We start from the raw sequence: 20,688 nt of genomic DNA, 5'->3' as shown, positions 1-20,688 counted from the left end.
CAAGCCACATGACAACTGGTTCTCTTTTTCTTATGACTGTACGAAGTAGGCTAAAAATGGCCAAATTGTTTGGAAAGTGCTAGGGGTGGAATGGGTACTTTTCCATTTGGAGAAATAGAATTGGGAATTACTCTTAATTTATTATTTCATTCTAAGATTTTTAGAGACATCAGGCACAAATTCCCATCTCCTGCTATCTCAGCTGGGTGACTTTGGGCTGGTTACTTCAGTATTCCGAGCCTCAGTTTGCTCACGCATAGATTGGCGATAACGCCTACCCTAGGGAATAGGGCTCAAAGATAACATCATCGAGGCTCCTAGTTCAGTATGCTACCTGGGGCCAGGTATTTCACCCTCTGATTCACTGTGTCCTTGCTTATAAGATACGTCAAGTCGTGACAACCAGCCCCGACAGATGGTTATGGGCAGAGCCCTCAGCACTGAGCTTGGGCACTTCATAAGGGCAGTAACACCAGGGAGCATTCCCCGCGTTGCTGTGGCTGAGTTAGGAAACTGAGAGAAGCGAGACCGGGCACCCCGGAACGGCACAGACGCAGAGGCCGAGCTGCGCGGAGTCCTCTGCCCGCCGCCGCCACCAGCCGGACCCGGCGCCGCCTCGCCCCACCCCTGCGCAGCCGGGCGAGTTCCGGGCGGCGGCCCCGCAGGCCTCCCTCAACCTCCTGAGCCTCTGGCCCGGCCCGCGGCGGGCGCGCAGTCCCGGGAGTCCGCTGCCACGACCGTGCAGGTGACTGCGCCCCTCGGCCGCAGGTAGGAACCGCGCGGGGCTGTGCGCTCCCGTGGGAGCGCGATTCCGCGGCCTGGGCCTCCGTCCCTCCTCCGTCCGGCCCCGAGCAGCTGGCCGCTCCCAGCCCGACTCTGACCGGATCTGAGCAGCTGCATCGGCGGCGAACTCCGGGCGGCCCGCGGGGGCTCCATTCCCGTGGAGCCCGCGCTGGCCGCTTCGGCGCGCGCTTTTGCCGAAGGGGCGGGCGGCTGCCTGGGGCGCAGGACTGCGCTGCTCCAGGCGGATGTGGGGGCTCCACTGAGGAATGCATCCCGGCCTCCCCAGTGAGCGAGTCTGTGTCTGAGGTCCTCTGGAGCGCCGTCAGTTCGGGGGTGCTGTGGTGTGACAGGGATGGCGGTCGCGATGGCACCAGCATCCCCGGCCAACCAGGAAGTGCTGCATTCCAAGGTTTACAGCCCAGCCAGCCCGAAGCTCGGTCCCGGGCGTGTGGCCACACAGCTGCTCGCTGCAGGGTCCAAGATGTGATGTGATGACTCCGAAGTGGGCCGAGGAGAACGGTGGTCTGGAGCAAGGCCAAGGGCCAAGGGCCAGGAGCAGGGCCTGTGTTAAGGGCCTTGTTCTTTTGGCTGGACTTAGGATAATCAGGAGTGCTGTCTTCCAACCCTTCCATAGGTTTGGGGATGCCCTTCAAACCTTGGTCAGGTGGACTCATACCTAGGCCACGCCTATGTTTGCTCCGTCTAATCTCAGATTATGGCCATCTTTACTTTCTTCAGGAAGCACTAAATGGAAGTGAATGCTTAAGGATCACAGGGGCTTGGGCGTTTGACCTTTAGTCTTCCTCTAGAGTAGGGACCTCTGTTCACTTATCTGCCAGGCCTGCCAATTCTAAGTTAGCTAACCCTTTGTTGGCCGCCAAGGGCCCTGGAGACTAGCTACCCAGAGACCTCTGAGGTATGCTAAATGTGTTAGTTTAATGGCAGTGCAGTGAAACCTTAGAGAAGGTAGACAATCTACACTTTGAATATTAACAGACACCACATTTACATTTTGCCTATTTGAGTAGGAATCTCAGTATTAAATGTTTTGAGACACACCCACAGGTGCCTCTGAACACAGCCTCTCAGTGTTGCTTGGGGACCTTTTAACTGACTGTATGCACTCCCAGACTGGCTTTTTAAGATCCAGCACAATTAACTTTCCATATAAAAATTGTAAGTGAGTAGCTGAAGGCTTTGAGGAAAATGTGTGCTTCCCATATTTGTACCTGATGTCAGAATATTTATACTCTGTAGTGCAGAATATTTACACTCTCCTTTACGTTTAGTGATTCATCTGTAACTAGGTAGTAGGGAATTCTGCTTCTTGGAAGTTGCCTAATTATATAGTGGGCTTCCTAATTTAAAATTATAGTTAAAAATTCATTTACTTTAATTTCTGCAAGGTTTTAAAAAATGTTTATTTTACTTTTTCTGTGGTGAAATACATATAGCATAAAATTTACCATCCTAAACCATTTTTAATTGTATTCTTAGTAGCATTAAAACTATTCATATTATGCTATCATCTCCACCATCTATCCACAAAAGTCTTTTTATCTTTCTTACAGGGTTTTAATATTTTAATAATAATTATATTGGGGGCTTTAATTTTTGTCACTAAGTAAGGGTTAAGCCTGTTCTAGCTTTAGAGAAATGCACTTTTAAGGAAGAGAGTAGAAAAGCCACAGCCACATGATGTTTAGTAAACTTTATCTCCTCTAATACGTTACTATTTGATGGCCAGTTTGGGAACTATTTAAATTTATATTTGAGGCTAGCTATTTATATGTGAGGTTTAGCTATCAAAAGATAGGAACAGGGAATAATTGTTAATAGTTCCTCCACTGAATAGCTAACAGCAACAATAGCAACACATCAGTTTTGTCTCCTTTAGCAGTGCAGTGGGGCCTATTTAAGTTATGATTGAACGCAGGTTGTGGTACCTCTTTAGCTAAGTAAAAGCAATTTTGATCAAGCCAGCTGCTGGACCTAGCAATTTCCTGTCCACCCTAGGTGTTTACTAAAGATCTATGCTGGAGGACCCAGCACATAAGATATGGCTCTTTAAACATGCAGTTAGGATGAGTCATTGTGTTCAGGAGAAAAGCTGTAGTGTGCAAGGCCTGGTTTTGTATTTACAATCCCTTAAGTGTCAGCACCACAAAATAAAATATACTTACAAGGGTGTGGCTCCAATTTGAGGCAGGGTTAAAATGAGAAATGTGTAACTTTAGCTTTCTATAAGCCTGTGACATTTGTGATTAGAAAAGGAATCATACAGATCATGTCTGACACTTCAGTGGGAATGAATTCCAGTGCATCAGTTCCCTACATTCTCAGTGCAGTGTAAAATCTGGACCCCAGATGTTTTAGTGCTGTGTTATTAAACAGCAGTGTGTGTTATGTAATTGCCTCATACTATCACAGGTTTTTTATTTTTCTGTTGTGAAACTTTCTTAATTTTTAAAACTCATTGAATAAACATTACAGTGATGAACTAAAATGAATTATTTATTTAATAAACAGTTGTATGGTGCTTACTTTGTGCCAGGCACTATTTAAGCATTTTACAAATATGAACGTTTAATGTTCAAAGCAACCCTGTGAAGTAGGTAATCTTATAAGCCCTGTTTTATAGGTGAGGCAGTTTGAGATCACACAACTAGCTCATGCCAGAGTGGGGATTCCACTGCAGGCAGCCTCATCCAGGACTTCTGTCTGACATTTCTCCCCTCTCTAGAAAAAGGCAGCCTGCAGCTGTGTTTCCCAGGACTATTGGAGGCTGAGACAGAAGGATCAAAAGTTTGAGCCCAGCCTTGGCAACTTAACAAAACCTTCTCAAAATTAAAACTAATAATAATAATAATTATAATAACAACAATAATAATAAAGGCTGGGGATGTGGGTCAGTGTGGCAGCCCTGGGTTCAATCTCCAGTACAAAGAGAGGGAGGGAGGAGAGAGAGAGAGAGAGAGAGAGAGAGGCACAATTTCATCTCTCTTTTTTCAGTTTGTGTTCTCATTTTGTCCTTGTCCTTAGGGATAAATAATTTGATATAGCTTCAATCGTAGTGCAGAGCAGCCAAGGGAGTCAAATTAGGGCATGGGTATGGATTTATGTTCGGAGGTGGGAAGCTATGTCTAGCCCTGGGACAGGGACTGGAAGACCCTTCTGCTAGACCTGGTTTTACAGTTGATGGTAAGATTGGGCAGGGATCCTGGGAAGGTTTGGGGAGACCCGGACACTATTTGCCAATAAGAGAGAAACACTTCAATATTTTAAAATTCGCTCTGACCACACTGGAGTTAATATGTTAAATAAGTTCCAGGTTATGTCAGAGGTGGGCTGAGCGGAAGCTGGAAGCTGACTCTGGGCCAGTGAGGGCTCCAGGATCCCAGCTTTCTTTCCCAGCTGCTGTTGCTTGACCTTGGGCTCCTCGCCATATGAGTGGAATATCTTCCTTTGTACTCAACCATGTTTTGAGCATTTTGGATCTAGAGTTTGACCTCTTTTGAAAGCCTGTTGATGCATAAAAGAAAACCAGCTTAAAGCAATGTAGAAATAAAAATAGTTTAGTTGGCTCTTTTTGTGTGCGGGGTACTTCTAAGGTCACAAACTTACGAACTCTATACTAAAACAGAAAGGTTAGCATTTGTTTTCAAAAATGCTTTCTTTCAAGGTAGACTTTTACCCACAATGTATTTGGAAGGAGGAGAACTGGAACTGTGGAGAAAAGGAAAGTGGTCGGAAGACAGGGGAGAAACAGCTGCAGAGGGCTGAAGGAGATCTCTAGACTTGGGGCTCAGTGTTGCTACCAAAGGGCGATGCCTCTGAAATATCAACAGCAATGGAAAATGATCTTTCTTCTGATTGATCTTGAAGTGATCTTAATGTTGTTTAAATGGTTGCTAATCAACACAGTTTGAGGGTGTTAAGATATAAGCAAGCTCTTAGTGGTGCTTGAGATCTTCTTAACCATCTAGTCTGGTTTATATCGCTTTTATTTGGGTGGATTTATGTGTAGTGTGGAATTACAATCATTGGACTTGCAATGGTTTTGTTTATTGGCCTGTCTTTGTGAGAGAAGGTAAAGTCCTTGAGGTCACAGACTCTGTTTTTGTCATTTTTGTAACTCCAGTATATAGTGGTATATAAGGGGAGCTGAATGAAAGGGTGCAATTAATGGGTGAAGGAAGATGGTGTGGTTAATTTTATTCAAGGTTTAGAAGACTTTTGTGGTTAGTGATTTACTTGTTTTATTTGTACTATTTAACTACTCATTCTTAAAAATAAGTGTATAGAGGGCCAGGGATTTATTTAGCTCAGTGGTTCCACTGCCTGCCTCACAAGCGCAAGGTCCCGAGTTCAATCCCCGGTACCAGAAAAAAAAAATTACAGATATAGAATTGACAGCTTGGCATTTTCTATTAGCAGCTCTACTCATTTTGTTGGCTGTTTTCTGCAGTGCTTTTTACTCATGTTCTGACACAGGTGTCCTGCCAATAAGGAAACTGAGTAGACAGGTTGAGATTGGGCAGAAAAACAATTCCAGATGTATGGGGCTGTGGTGGTATGCAGAAGCAGGGCCAAAAGTGGGAAATTTGATCAAAGGATCTAATTGTAGAAAACAATACATTGAAAAGACATTGTCTTTCAAATTTCACTTTTATTCCCGCTTTGAAACAAGAACGTATAAGGTAATGTTAGGTGTGGGTACAGGATTTAGGGATGAAGTATATTTTTGATCCTAACATCACAGTGATTATCAAAAATAGTTTTTAAAAAAGGTGAGGGGAGTGTGTTGGAAATCAGGTCAGAGTCCTATTATTCTGAGGGGGAAAAACTACCTGTTAGAAGATTGGAGATGGTAAATATCTTAAAGCTAGGCACATGGACTGAGCAAAGGCCCCAACTCTCACCTCAATCCCAGTCTCAACCCCAGATTTGCCACTGTCTTGGCTGAAAATGCAGCTAGCTGGGTGGACCTGTGACAAAGCAAACCATACCTTTGTGTCTTGTAAGGCACAGCTGTGTCCCCAGAAGTTCTCACTGGAAGGAATAATGGCCATGGGCCTCCACTAACGACCAGAGACCTTGGATTCAGATACTGAGGGCTCTGGCACCATATGACAGGTCACCTGATTCTGTGCCTCAATTTCCCCACCTGAATGGAGATGAAATAGTCTATCTCCTGTCTGTCTCACAGGATTCTTGTTGACAGCTGAAGGAAATAATGCCTGTGAAGCATTCAGCCAGGGTCATAGAAACGACACAATAAATGTTAGGTTTCCATCTTTCACACTCGGCCCCAAACTCAGCGGCAGCAACATTCATAAAGAAACAAATAAGCTGGAAATTAGTGCTAGGGTGGACAGGGAAGTGGGGCTCTACTTGTTAGAAATTGGTTTCTCACAGGAGAAATTGTTGAGTAAGAACGGGTTTCCCTAAGACCCCAGTGATTTGGGAGCAGTGAGAAGACTTCTGGCAACATACCTGGGTACTACCAGAGACAGAACTGTGTGCTTTTGATAATGATGACTTTAGGGTATGTATGTTGACATTAGCTGGAAAATATGATTTTTCTTGATTTATAAGCATAGCATAGCATTTAATTAGAGACACATGATTCATTACTCTTTACCAGTGGGTATACATAGAGAGATATGTTTTAAAAATATATTTAGAATTAAGAAGCAATGAGGTATACTTTTTTTTTGAATGGTGTGAATATTTAATTAATTTATTTATTTAATTTTAAATTTTTTTGCTTAAATTCTTTTATTGGTGCATTTTAGGTATACAATATGTTTACATTTATCATTGGGTGTTTGTACCTGTACATGATGTATCTTGTTTCTTATTTTTTCCCCATTACCTGTGCGCCCTTCCCCACCTCCACCCTTCCCTATTTACATAGATTTTGTTTCCATTTTTTCCTTTTCTCATAATTTTTCCTTTCCTTTCTTTCCTTTCCCCTTCCCCAGCAACTTCCCCTACCCCTTTGGACCTTTTCTTCCTATTTCACATTATCTATTATACCTTTTAGTCCTTATTTACACTTTGAGTTTCTCACACTACAGAAACTATTCGGTATTTACACATGTGTGTCCTGTTTATTTCACTTAAGTGTATGGCCTCAATATGCATCCATTTAGCTATAAATGTCTCTAGTTTCTCATTTTTTATGGCTGAGTAGTACTCCATTTTATAAAAAAACCCACATTTTCTTTATCCAGTCTCCAGTTGATGGGTACTTGGGCTGTTTCCAAGTTTTAGCTATTACGAACTGTGCCACTATAAACATGGGTGTACATATATCGCTGTGGTATAATTCTTTTAATTCTTTGGGGAAGATCCCCAGCAGTGGAATAGCTGGGTCAAATGGGACTTCCAGTCCTAATTCTTTGAGGTATCTCCATACTGATTTCCACAGTGGTTGCACCAGTCTACATTCCCACCAACAATGGAGAAGGGTTCCTTTCTCCCCACACCCCCGCCAGCATTTGTTGTTGGTTGATTTCTTGATAGCAGCCATTCTTTCTGGGGTGAGGTAGAATCTCAGTGTTGTTTTCATCTGCATCTCTTGAATGACCAGTGATGTTGAACCTTTTTTCATATATTTATTTGCTGCTTTTACAAGCTCAGTTTTTACTAGGTTGGAAAAATACCTTACTATTACTTTAGGTTCCACTACATAGGAGAAGGATATCACTGGCACTATCAGCTTTGTAGGATATATATGTACACATATGTGCCCAAATCACTGGAGGAAGTGTAGACTTTCAAGGACCTGCTCTAGTAATTTTCATCCTCCTGTTTTATGAAAATTGTGCTTACTATTCTCTATCCATACTTTTATGGAATCTTTCCCTACCCTCCCATTCCCTTCCTTTCTTCTTCCTTTCTCTCCCCTCCCTTCCCCTACTTTCCCCTTCCCTCCCTGCCCCTCTCTTCCTTCTCCCCTCCCATCTCCTCTCCTTTCATTTTTCCAATACTGGGGGCTGAACCCAAGGAGTGCTGAGGTATATCTCTGGTTCTTTTTATTTTATTTCAAGACATGGTCTTGCTATATTGCCCAAGCTGGCCTTGAACTCAAAATCCTCTTGTCTCAGCCTCCTAAGTACCTAGGATTATGGTCCCATGCCATCATGCCTGGTAAGAAACCTTTTTCTGAATGAGCTCTTCTGTGAAACCTAGGATGTAAAATACCAAAAATCAGGCTACTGTTGATATCTAAATGGGTCCAGAGGTCCCGCTGCTCCTGTCCACCTCCCTCCCTGCCCTGCATCCTGGCAGCTGGTGTTGAACCTTTGAAATGAATCTTCCAGCTCTTAGGAGCAGGTGCAGGGCTCCTGCTGATCCTTGTTGCAGTGAAGAGGAGAATAAGACCTGGATGGGGGAAAGGCAGCCAACTGTTTTTTAAAGAACAAAGTATTATTTATTCATCTTTGAAGTCAACAGATCTGAATGAAAACAAGAACAATTCTAATATTTTGTCACAGAATAGATTCGATATGATAATTTTGGAAGGAAACTTGGCAATATATTTAATATAGACAAACATTTTAATTAAGGGACTTTGTCTTCTGGAAATAATCCAAAAGAAATAAAACTGTGTAAAATGACATGTACATTGCAGCATTTAATAATGATTTTTAACAATATTTTTAAAGCTTTTACAACTGATGTGCTAGAACTGTCTCATATTGAGAGTTGATTTTTAAGTTTTCAGGAATTGTACGAGGTACTTATTAAAAATTAAAATTTCTGAAGTTTAGATTTTAAACTTACTTTAGAATATATTGGAAATAAAAGTAATAAATTTCAAACCCCATAGTTTACTAATTGCTATATTGCATTACTGTCATCTATGCTCTTAAAGTTACTTATATTTGTGGTTTTTGTGTAATGAAAATACTATAATTATGGCAGATGTCTTTCCAAACTGCATGTTCAAGTGATGTCATGTTGGTAGCTTGAAATTTGCCATGGTGGAAATGTCTACACCATGGAAATCAGCAAACACTACAGTTAGGGCTTCTCCTCCAGCTCCAGCTGGGTGTTAGGTGTTGTTTATTTAGTTTTTTAAAATTAATCTTATTGGTACAATTTTTAAAATTTTATTTTTTAACTTAATTTTATTGGTACATTTTAGGTATACAATATAATGACATTCATCATTGGAAATTTCCACCTTTACCTAATCTCTTTTGGTTCTTATTTTTTCCCCATTCCCCTACCTTCCCTTCAACCCCTCCATCCCTCCCTATTTACAAAGATTTTGTTTCCATTTTTTCTGTTTCTCATATTGATTCCATTCCCTTCTTTCCTTTCCCCTACCCCTCCAACTTCCCCTTCCCCTTTGCCCCTTTTCTTCCTATTTCACATTATCTATTATACCTTTTAGTCCTTATTTACACTTTCAGTTTCTCACACCAGAGAAACTATTCAGTATTTACACATGTGTGTCCTATTTATTTCACTTAAGATTATCACCTCAATGTGCATCCATTTAGCTATAAATGTCTCTAATTTCTCATTTTTTATGTCTGAGTAGTACTCCATAGTATAAAAAACCACATTTTCTTTATCCAGTCTCCAGTTGATGGGCATTTGGGCTGTTTCCAAGTTTTAGCTATTACAAACTGTGCTGCTATGAACAAGGGCACACATATATCACTGTGGTATGATTCTTTTAATTCTTTGGGGGAAGATACCCAGCAGGGGAATAGTGGGGTCAAATGGGACTTCCAGTCCTAGTTCTTTGAGGTATCTCCATACTGATTTCCACAGTGGTTGCACCAGTCTGCACTCCCACCAGCAGTGGAGCAGTGCTCCTCTTTCCACACATCCCTGACAGCGTTTGTTATTGGTTGATTTCATGATAGCAGCCATTCTTTCTAGGGTGAAGTGGAATTTCAGCATTGTTCTCATTTGCATCTCTCGAATGACCAGTAATGTTGAACATTTTTTTGTATGTTTATTTGCTATTTCTACTTCTTTGACCGAGAAATGTCTGTTCATTTCAGATGCCCATTTCTGGACTGGGCCTTTAAATTTGGGAGGTCCTCATAGATTCTAGATAGTAGACCTTTGTCTGAGAAACAGCAGGTGAAAATTTTTTCCCACATTGTAGGTTGTCCCTTCACACTGTTGGTGGTGTCTCTTGCTGTCCAGAAGCTTTTTAATAAGAAGAGATCCCACTTGTTGATTGTTTGTGCTAGTTCATAGGTAACTGAGGTTTTGTTCATAAAATCTTTTCCTAAACCAATGTCAAGAGTTCTACTTAAACTCTGTTCCAGCCAATTCAGTGTTTCTATTTTAATATTTGGATCTTTAATCCATTTCAATTTTAGTTTAGTGTCTGGTGAGAGATATAGGTCTAGTTGAAATCTTTGGCCAGTTGAAACCCAATTTTTCCAGCACCATTTATTAAAGAGGCTATCTTTCCTCTAGTGAGGGTGTTTGGCTCCTTTATTCAAGATGAGATGGCTGAGTATGTCTAGAGTTGTTTCTTCATCTTGTACTCTGTTCCACTGGTCCTCTGGTCTGTTTCTTTGCCAGTACCATGCTGTTTTTATCATAGTAGCTTTGTAGTATAGTTTCAAGTTGGGGATCGTGATACCCCCTGCCATTCTCTGTTACCTAGAATTGCTTTTGCTATTCTGGGTCTCTTCTTGTTCCAAATGAATTTTTGGATTGTTTTCTCAAGGTCCATGAAGTATGCTGCTGGGATCTCAATTGGAATTGCATTAAATCTATATAGCAGTTTTGGAAGTGTGGCCATTTTCACTATATTAATTCTTCCTACTCAGGAGCAGGGGATGTCTGTCCATTTTCTGATATCATCTTCAATCTCTCTTTTCAGAGTGCCATAGCTTTCAGAGAAGAGGTCTTTGATTTCTTTCATTAGGTTGATTCCTAGGTATTTCAGTTTTTTGGATGCTATTGTGAAAGGAATTATTTGCCCTATTTCTCTCTCAGTGAGTCTGTCATTGGTGTAGAGGAAAGCTATTGATTTTTGTGTGTTGACCTTGTAACCAGCTACTTGACTGAATTTGGTTAAGTCTAGAAGACTTTTGGTGGAATTCTTGGGGTCTTCTATATAGAGTATCATGTCATCTGCAAATAATGACAATTTGACTTCTTCATTTCCTATCTTTATTCCTTTTCTTTCTCTTGTCTAATTTCCGTGGCTAATGTTTCCAAAACTATATTGAACAAGAGTGGTGATAGTGGACATCCTTCTCTTGTTCCTGATTTTAGTGTGAAATATTTCAGTTTTTGACCATTTAGTATGATATTGGCTGTTGGTTTTTCATAGATGGCTTTTATCAGTTTGAGGTAGAGACCATCTATTCCAATTTTTTGTAGAGTTTTTATCGTAAATGCATGTTGGATTTTGTCAAATGCTTTTTCTGCGTCTATGGAGATAATCATATGGTTTTTGTCCTTGGCTCTATTGATAAAGTATATTCCATTGATTGATTTGCATATGTTGAACCATCTCTATATCCCTGGGATGAATCCCACTTGATCAGGGTGTATGATCTTCTGGATGATCTTCTGCATTGTATTTGCCAGTATCTTATTAAGGATTTTTGCATCTGTGTTCATTAGTGAGATTGGCCTATAGTTCTCCTTTTCAGTTGGGTCTTTCTCTGCTTTGGGCATCAAAGTGATGCTTGCTTCCAGGAATGAATTTGGGAGTATTGCTTCCTTTTCAATTTCATTGAAGAGTTGAAACAGTGGTGGCCATAGTTCCTCTCAAATTTCTCGTAGAATTCAACAGTGAAGTCATCAGACCCAGGTTTTTCTTAGTTGGTAAGGTTTTAATTACATTTTCAATTTCATTGGTTGATATTGGGTTGTTTAGAATTTTTAGGTCTTCTTTGTTCAACTTTGGTAATTCATACATATCTAGGAATCTGTCCAGTTCTTCTGTGTTTTCCACCTTATTGGCATATAGGTTCTTGAAGTAGGTATTGATGATCCTCTGGATTTCTGCTGGGTCTAATGAAATGACATCCTTTTCATTCCTAATTGCATGGATTTGGCCCTTTTCTTTCCTTTATCTGATAAAGTTGGCTAAAAGTTTGTCAATTTTGTTTATTCTTTCAAAGAACGAACTCTGCTTCATTGATTTTTTGGAAATGACACACTTTTTTTTGTTTTTGTTCCTGGGATGGAACTCAGGCCTTTGCACTTGGGAGGCAGGTGGTGGAACCACTGAGGTAAATCCACATTCATTGATTTTTTTGTTTTATCCTGTTAGTCTCCATTTCATTGATTTCTGCTCTGATCTTTATAAATTCCTCCCTTGTATGAGCTTCAGGTTTGTCCTGCTCTTCTTTTTCTAGAAGCTTGAGTTTCAGCATCAGGTTGTTTAATTGGGCTGGCTCTGTTTTCCTATTATGAGTATTCATTGCTATGTATTTCCCTTGTAAGACTGCTTTCATTGTGTCCCATAGATTCTGATAAGTTGTATTGTCATTGTCATTTAATTGAAGGAACTGTCTGATTTCTTCTTTAATTTTGTCGGTGACCCATTAGTTATTCAGAATTGTGTTGTTCAATTTCCTTGTGTTTATGAAATTTTTGTGGTTCCTTTTGCTATGGATCTCCAATTTCATCGCACTATGGTCTGATAATATAATATTGTATAATAATACAACTTTAATTCCTTTGCACTTACTTAAACATGTTCTATGAACTAGTATGTGGTCTGTTTTGGAGAACGACCCGTGTGCAGCTGAAAAGAATGTGTATTTTGATTTTGTGGAGTGGAAGACTCTGTAAACATTTGTTAAGTTCATTTTCTCAAGAGTTTGATTGAGTTCTAGTATTTTGTTGCTTATTTTTTGTCAAGCTGATGTATCTATTTGTGACAGTGGGGTGTTGAGGTCCCCCACTACTATTGTATTGGTGCTTATATGATTTTTCATGTCCGTTATTATTTGTTTTATATAGTTGGGCACACCAGTGTTTGGTGCATATATGTTTATGATTGTCATCTCTTCCTCTTGATTGTTCCCTTTACAAGGATATAGTGTCCTTCTTTGTCTCTCTTAATCAGTGTTGGTTTGAAATCCACTTGTTCTGCAAAGAGGATAGCTTCTCCTGCTTGTTTTGGGTTCCTGTTGCTGGAGTATTGTTTTCCACCTTTTAACTTTCAGTCTATGAGTTTCCTTTTGAGTTAAGTGTGTTTCTTGTATGCAGCATATTGTTGGATTTTGCTTCTTGACCCATTCTGCCAGTCTATTTCTTTTGATTGGTGAATTGAGACCATTTACATTGATGATTATAACTGATACATATTGACTTATCCTTGTCACAATTTTTTTCCTATTGTTGGATTCTCCCCCTTTGCATTTAACTTCTTGTCTTGCCTGATGGATTCATTCTACTGTGCTTCCTGGGGTTGTGATCCTTGTTTTCTTGTGCTAGGATATTGTGTAAAATTTTTGGAGTGCTGGTTTGGTATGCACGAAGTTCCTAAGGTGCTCTTCGTCATGAAATTATCTTATTTCTCCATCAATTTTGAAAGATAGTTTTGCAGGGTACGTCAATCTGGGTTGCAGGTGGTTTTCTTTTAGGGCTTGAAATATGTCACTCCAAACTCTTCTTGCCTTGATGGTTTGGATTGAGAAGTCTGGTGTGATTCTGATGGGCTTTCCTTTGTATGTGATTCATTTCTTTTCTCTAACTGCTTGTGGAATTTTGTTCTTCTGTTGGCTTTCTGGAATCTTAACTATTACATGCCTATATGTAGATTTTTTTTTGATCAAGGCTAGTTGGAGTCCTATATGCCTTACTTATCTGTATGTCAAGTTGTTTTCCCCTGCTTGAGAAGTTTTCTGCCATCACTTCTGTGAACAGTTTTTTCATGTTGTCTGCACTCGCTCGTGTTTCTTCATTGACTCCAATTAGTCTTATGTTATTCTTCCTTTCATTGTCTAGCAGCTGCTTGATTGATTTCTTGTGGCCCCTTAGTATTTTAAAGATATTTTCTTTTCCTGATTACTAATTGCACTCTTATCATCTACATCAAAATTCTGTCCTCACATTGGCTCATTCTGCTCCCTAAACTTTCAGTGGAGTTTTTAATCTTCTGGAAATCTGTTTGCATCTGTTTTATGGATTCCATTTGTTTCCTATGTTGGAATCCCATCATGTTCCTTAGCTCCTCTATTTTTTTTATCTGTATCCTCTCTAGATTTATTAATCATGTCTTGTACTATGGGCACAATCTCTGCTTTTATGTGAGAAATTATTTCTGATTTCACTTTTTCCAGATCTTCTTTTGTTGCCAGTTCAGGGAGTCCAGGTGGTTGAGTATCAGATTATCCTATCTTGTTTCCCTTTTGGGTTGCTTTAGGTGATCTGGAAGTCTGGTTTTGAGATTTGTTTATGTGTCTCCTCATTTCAGCTGGGGGTAGGGGTGGGTGGGAATGCTGCTGGCACCTATGTGACTCATCTCCTCAGTGCTGGGGGCAGTGGTAGGGCAGCCTGGAAGGTTAACCTTCTCTGAGCTGGGGGTAGCTCTGCTCCTTGGCGCTGGGGGTGGTTGTCCCGTGGCCTGGAAGTTTCCTTATTGGTACATTTTAGGTATAAATATGATATTTATCATTGGAAATTTGTACCTTTACATAATATATCTTGGTTCTTATTTTTTTCCTCACTCCCCTGCCCTCACTTCAATCCCTCCTCCCCTCCCTATTTACAAAGACTTTGTTTCCATTTTTTCTGTTTCTCATATTAATTCCATTCCTTTCTTTCCTTTCTTTTCCCCTACCCCTCCCACTTCCTCTTCCCCTTTGTCTCTTTTCTTCCTATTTCACATCATCTGTTATACCTTTTAGCCCTTATTGACACTTTCAGTTTCTCATACCAGAGAAACTTCTGTATTTACACGTGTGAGTCCTATTTATTTCACTTAAGAGTATCACCTCAATGTGTCTCTAATTTCTCATTATTTATGGCTGAGCAGTACTCCATTTTATTAAAAAAAATCCATTTTCTTTATCCAGTCTCCAGTTGATGGGCACTTGGGATGTTTCTAAGTATTAGCTATTGCAAACTATGCTGCAATGAACATGGGTGCGCATATATCGCTGTGGTATGATTCTTTTAGTTCTTTAGGGAAGATACACAGCAGGGGAATAGCTGGGTCAAAAATTGGACTTCCAATCCTAGTTCTTTGAGGTAACTCCATAATGATTTCCAGAGTGGTTGCTCCGGTCTACACTCCCAACCAACAGTAGAGCAGTATTCCTTTTTCCCCACATCCCTGCCAGTACTTGTTATTGGTTGATATCATGATAGCAGCCACTCTTTCTGGGGTAAGGTGGAATCTCAGCATTGTTTTCATTTCCATCTCCTGAGTGACCAGTGATATTGAACATTTTTCATATTTTTATTTGCTATTTCTTCTTCTTTGTGTGAGAAATGTTCATTTCAGATGCCCATTTTTGGATTGGGTCTTTAAATTTGGAAGGTCTGATTTTTTAAAGTTCCTTATATATTCTGGGTAGTAGACCTTTGTCTGATCAACTGCTGGTGAAAATTTTTCCCCACATTTTGAGTTGTCTCTTCACATTGTTGGTTGTTTCTCTTGCTTTGCAGAAGATTTTTAATAAGAAGAGATCCCCTTGTTTGTGCTAGTTCATGTGCAACTGGGTGTTAGACATTTGTTAGCACACCCCTTTGCTCATGTGGAACATTGGAGCTTTTCTACTTCCTCCTTCTCTCTCATCATGAGCAATGAGATTTGCCCAGTTCTTTTCTTTCAACTGTCATAGTAGTTTTGAATTTGGGGATGTGGTTGGGAGAAAGGGAATATACTTAGTTATGCAATGTTCTTGTCTCTCTTTTCTTGTTCTTGTACAGTTATGGCTAGTAGTATTATTTTAGATTTCAACTGCATTCATGTTAGCCCTTGATTCTGTTCTTTGGCGGAGATAGGTTTCTTCTGACCCTTGCCTTCCTCAGAAGAGCTTGCCCTCCTTCTGTCCCCAACAAAGTAGTTCTAGGATGTGGCTAAACAAGATAATCTGGGAATTTTGTAGAATATAGAGTCCCAGGACCCATGACATGCCTACTAAATTGAGATTATTGGGGGATGAGGCTCAAAATAGTGTTTTATAAGTTCCCTTGGGATTTTGGTGAGCACCCCATGTGGCTGCTCTGCCTCTCCTGTGGACTCTTTCTGCCTAGCCCTGACACCTGTGCATCTTGCTCACCATCAGGTCAGTTGGGCTGTTGGTTCCTGGCCACATTGCACAGTATCCTTGATGTTTGTTTGGAAGCAGATTCTGATGTTGTGAAACTTGGTACTCAGAGGCTGTTCTTTGCCCCATTATACATCATGCACCTGGGCTGATTCCCTGTGCTCAGGTCTATATTCCTCCCTAAGGAACCAGCTCCATGTAGCACAGGGAGACTAATGAGGTTGTCAGGTGTGCTGAGTTTTTTGTCTCATTCAACTTCTGTGTGACCTCATTAGAACTTGGTCTTCCTCTTGCTGAACACACCTACCTTGGTTCCATCTTTGGCCTTTGTGTTATACCTTTCTCTCTACCTGGAGAGCTGTTCTCTCAAGTTTTTACATAGCTTGCTTTTAATCATTTGAAAATGGTCACATGTGATCTCCTTGGAGATGTTTTCCCTGCCTTTTGAAAGCTTCCTCTTCTCTGTCTACATTGCTCTAACACCACAGGCTGTTCTAGCCTTTTTCAGGCTCTTTCCTTGCTAGCACTTACCAGCATATGAAATTCTGCATCGTGTCATGTTTTCTTGTTTACTGGGTTTTCTAGACAAGCACGTGAACTCCAAGAACATAGTGATGTGTCTGATTCATAGTAGGTATTCGTTAACTACTTGCTGCATCTTCGCTTCTCCAAACTATTCTACATATTTGATATTGGTATGAACCGTAGGTTCCTAAGCAATTCATCTGTTTTCCTAATTGTTCTTCTCTGGTTTCACAGATGTGACATGCCAGTGACTCATTACTGTGATACTACTGCAGTTTGAAACAAGTGCTACTCTCAACTGATGAGAAAGAAAATCTGTAGGTTCCAATGTGAATATCACCTTTCATTTTCAGGGAGCTTATGAGGACCTGATTCAGTTGCACCTATTTGTTCTGTGAGTGAGTAATCAGTGATGGAATGGATCAACCCCCACGTGAAAGTAATGTAAACTAAGTGTGATTAATTTGAGGAAACTATTTCTAACTTTCTTTTTTGAATTCCACCAGGAGTAGTATTTAGTGAGGTGGTAGGGGACAGGATAGCCTGTATCACTCTGTGAGACACGAGGAGGCCAGAAATACATGTTAGAGATATTTTTCCTGTCTCATCTCACCAGAAGATGTGGGGTGGTTTTGACTAGTGCTGAAGTAATTTCTGCAGAGCCATTGCCAGCAAGGTCACTAAATTGGCAGTGAAAGGCTTCCTTCTATATTTGCAGTAGTCTGAGTTTTTGGTGGCAGCAGAATGTTCAGCATTGGCTAGTGAGTCTAAGATGCAGTTCTGCATGTACTTAGCTTAATACCTAATGCAGTTATCTGAAGCAGCACTCAATTGTTCTGCAGAATCCTGCCAGGCCACCTGAAGTGAGTTGGTATTTTATAATCATAGTTTTTCTTGATTTTCAAATTGCTCTTCTTTTTTCAGCCACATACTATGGTCTCAATATTTATGTGAATTCATGTGTGAAATCCTCATCCTCAAGTACATAGTATTAGGAGGTAGGGGCTTTGAGTGGTGGATAGGTTATGGTGGCTTTGTTCTCATGAATGTAAATTGTGTCCTTGTAAAGGGGGACAGACTGAGCAGGACAATTGCAAATTCAAGCCCACCTTGGGCAATTTAGTGACTTGTCTCAAAATAGCCCGGCAAGCATGAGGTCCTGAGTTCCATCCCTGGTAGCAAAATAAAATAAAATAAAATATATAAATAAAAAGAAAAAAGAAAGGGTTGGATATGTAGCTCAGTGGGAGGTTTCAGGGTTCAATCCCCAGTACTGGAAAAAAAAAAGAAGGAAAAATAAAAGGGCCAGAGAGAAACCCTTCAGTACTTCTGCCATGTGAAGTTACAGCGAAAAAATGGTCCTCCACAGACACTAAATCTACTGAGACCTTAATCTTGGACTTCCTAGCCTCTAGAATTGTGAGAAATAAACTTCTGTTATTTATAAGCTACTCAGTCTAAGGTATTTTGTCATACCAGCCTATACTGGCAGGAGGTCTGGGACCACAAGGAATACAGAGAGTAGAATTCTGGAGCTTCCTTGAATTTCAACTAGGGCATCTAATTTAAAAAAATATACTTCTACATATTTTCTTTGTAAAAATCACTTATTTGCTTTAAGTTTGTAGAAAAGTTGCAAAGATCATGCAGAAAGTTCCCATGGGGTACCTAGTTTCCTCTATTACTAACATCTTACCTTGGTGTATGGTACATTTTGCTACAGTTAATAAACCGCTATTGATGCATTATCAAATAAAATCTATCCTTTATTCAGGTTTCCTTTGTTTTTCCCTAACATGCTTCCCTTGTTCAAGTACCCCATCCAATATACCACATTGCATTTAACAGTCATGTTCTTTTGGATCCTGTTGGATGTCATGGCTTTACAGATTGCTTTTGTTTTTGATGACCTTGACAGTTTTGAGGAGCACTGGTTAGATCTTTTGCAGAATGCTCCTGAATTGGGGATTTTATGTTTTTCTCATAATTAGGCTGGGATTATGAGGTTGGGGAAGAAAACCACAGAGGTAAAATACCTTCTCTATTTCATCATATCAAGAATAAATACAGGGCCGGGGATTTAGCTCAGTGGTTCCACCGCCTGCCTCATAAGTGCAAGGTCCTGAGTTTGATCCCTGGTACCAAAAATAAAAAAAGAGAAGAATAAATACAATCTGTATGACTTATCCGTGTTGGCATTGGCCTTGATCACTGGCTAGGGTAGTGTTTGTAAAGTTTCTTTATTGTAAAGTTACTTCCCCCTGCATCTACACTGTATTTTTTTGGGAGGAAGTCATATTTTTGAGATGGGGAGTTATATACTCCACCTTCTAGTGAGGAGAGTAGTTACAGAAATTGTTTGAAATTCTGCATGACAGATAAGTCTCTTCATCCTAATTTATTTATTTCATATCAATATGAACTCATAGACATTTATCTTATACTTTGGGTTATAATCTAGTGCTAACTTACTTATTTATATTTAAATTTTCAATGATTTTAAAATTTTGTGTTTAAATATATTAGAAAACTATTGTTCTATGTATTTATATTCCCTCCCCTCTTCTCTTTAAGTATCCTCTTTATTTATTTATTGGGAATAATGAAAAGCAAATTACCATTTAAGCTTTAACTAAGTTTTTCTTTATTTTCTGTAGGAGTTATTAAAAATATAAGTATTTATGCTGTTTTTTGGTGTGGCACTCAGTACTTTAAATTATTGCTGAGATAGCCATTTGAGAGATTTATAGCCATCTGTCTTCCCCAAATCCCTAGAAAGTTTAATAACATATAAAGAGTTAAGAATAATTTCTGACTTTTTTTCCTTCAAATTTTCTTTACGTAGGAAACTTCGGGGATTGGGAGCATAGCTCAGTGGTAGAGGACTAACCTAGCATGTGGGAAGCCTTGGGTTTGATCCTTAGCATTGAACAAAAAAGGTAGAAACTTTGAAAATATTGTTATAGGGACCCCTAAGTCAGCCTGCTGTGCTTTGTACAAAGGAATTTGACTTGTAATTTTTTTATCTAATAAAGAAAACAAATGAATTCTGTGTAAGCTTATATTTCACCTCTTTTTAAAGCATCTAAAAGTAAAACAGTAATCTGTTTATTGACTTAGCTTAACAGAGGGAAAATATTCTAAAAGTATATCATTCCTTTTGGTGCTCTTATAGATTTTCTTTTATATTTTCCTCTAAATTCCAGTGCTCATAAGAGTTCTTGTTTCTGTGCCAGTTTACAGACACAGAAACACTTCAAGGAATGGCTTTGGTTGCAGGAAAATCTCTCTTTTTTTACGAGTCATGGGCAGTTATCCTCTGAGATCAGATTACTGTGTCAGAGGGGTCAGAAAGATGCTCGTGAATTAGCTGTGGGTTGGCTTAGGTGTGGGTGTTTGGTGGCTTCCTCATGCAGCCTTCATGCTCTGGTGCCCAGAGCGGGCTCAGTCCTTCTCTAAAGAATGCAGCATGGCTGACCCCATAAATGGTCTATTTGGGTCTATGTATGGTTTAGTTCCCAGTAGGATCAAATAATATGTCCAGATTGGGCTTTAGGACCTGGTTGGACATGCCTGCAGAGTTTATTTATTTATTTATTTTATTTATTTTTAGTTTTTTGGTACCGGGGTTCAAACTTGGGTCCTTGAGCTTGCGCACAGGCGGTGAAACCACTGAGCTAAATCCCTGGCCTATGGAGAGTTTATTTTTGCATTCAGGTAATAAGGACTGTAATGTAGCTCAGTAATAGAGTTTGTGCTTTGCATGCTTGTGGCCCAGGTTTCAATCTCCGGCACCAAAACAACAACAACAACAACAACAACAACAACAACAAAACACAGAGCTAATCTGAAATATGTGGAAATGTCATTATTATGTTGAGTTATAATTAAGCATGAGTTAGCATGGAGGATAAACACTTCACACAATTAGCATTATTTTAACATACCAAAACGAAGCAAAGCATTCGAATCTTCTTTCTTTGCCTCTCTCTCTCTCTGTCTCTCTCTTTCTCCTATCAAACCTGTGTTCATGTTGACACTTTCCCCTGATTCCATTCAGAATTTATCTCTACTTATTACTTGTCAACTAAATCATAAGACCTTTACATGATGATTTCAAACAGCAGAATTTTCCTTATAGCATGAT

General features: G+C 39.9%; 1 protein-coding gene across 2 annotated transcripts in view; it reads left to right on the top strand.

Moving 5' to 3' along the window:
• The first annotated feature begins 635 nt into the window (after positions 1–635).
• Pld1 (phospholipase D1) overlaps positions 636–20,688 on the top strand; it is a 220,092-nt gene continuing 200,039 nt past the window's right edge. For both annotated transcript variants that reach the window (XM_013071597.3, XM_004834598.4), the window contains exon 1: positions 636–768. The gene's annotated coding sequence lies outside the window, so the exon portion shown is untranslated. The remainder of the gene's footprint in view (positions 769–20,688) is intronic.

Source organism: Heterocephalus glaber, unplaced genomic scaffold, assembly GCF_053883595.1.
Source record: "Heterocephalus glaber isolate CG9 unplaced genomic scaffold, H.glaber_assembly_v1.0 deba00001504, whole genome shotgun sequence".
NCBI lineage: Eukaryota > Metazoa > Chordata > Mammalia > Rodentia > Bathyergidae > Heterocephalus > Heterocephalus glaber.
Note: the sequence above shows the minus strand (reverse complement) of the source record. Positions and strands in the feature narration are given on the sequence as shown.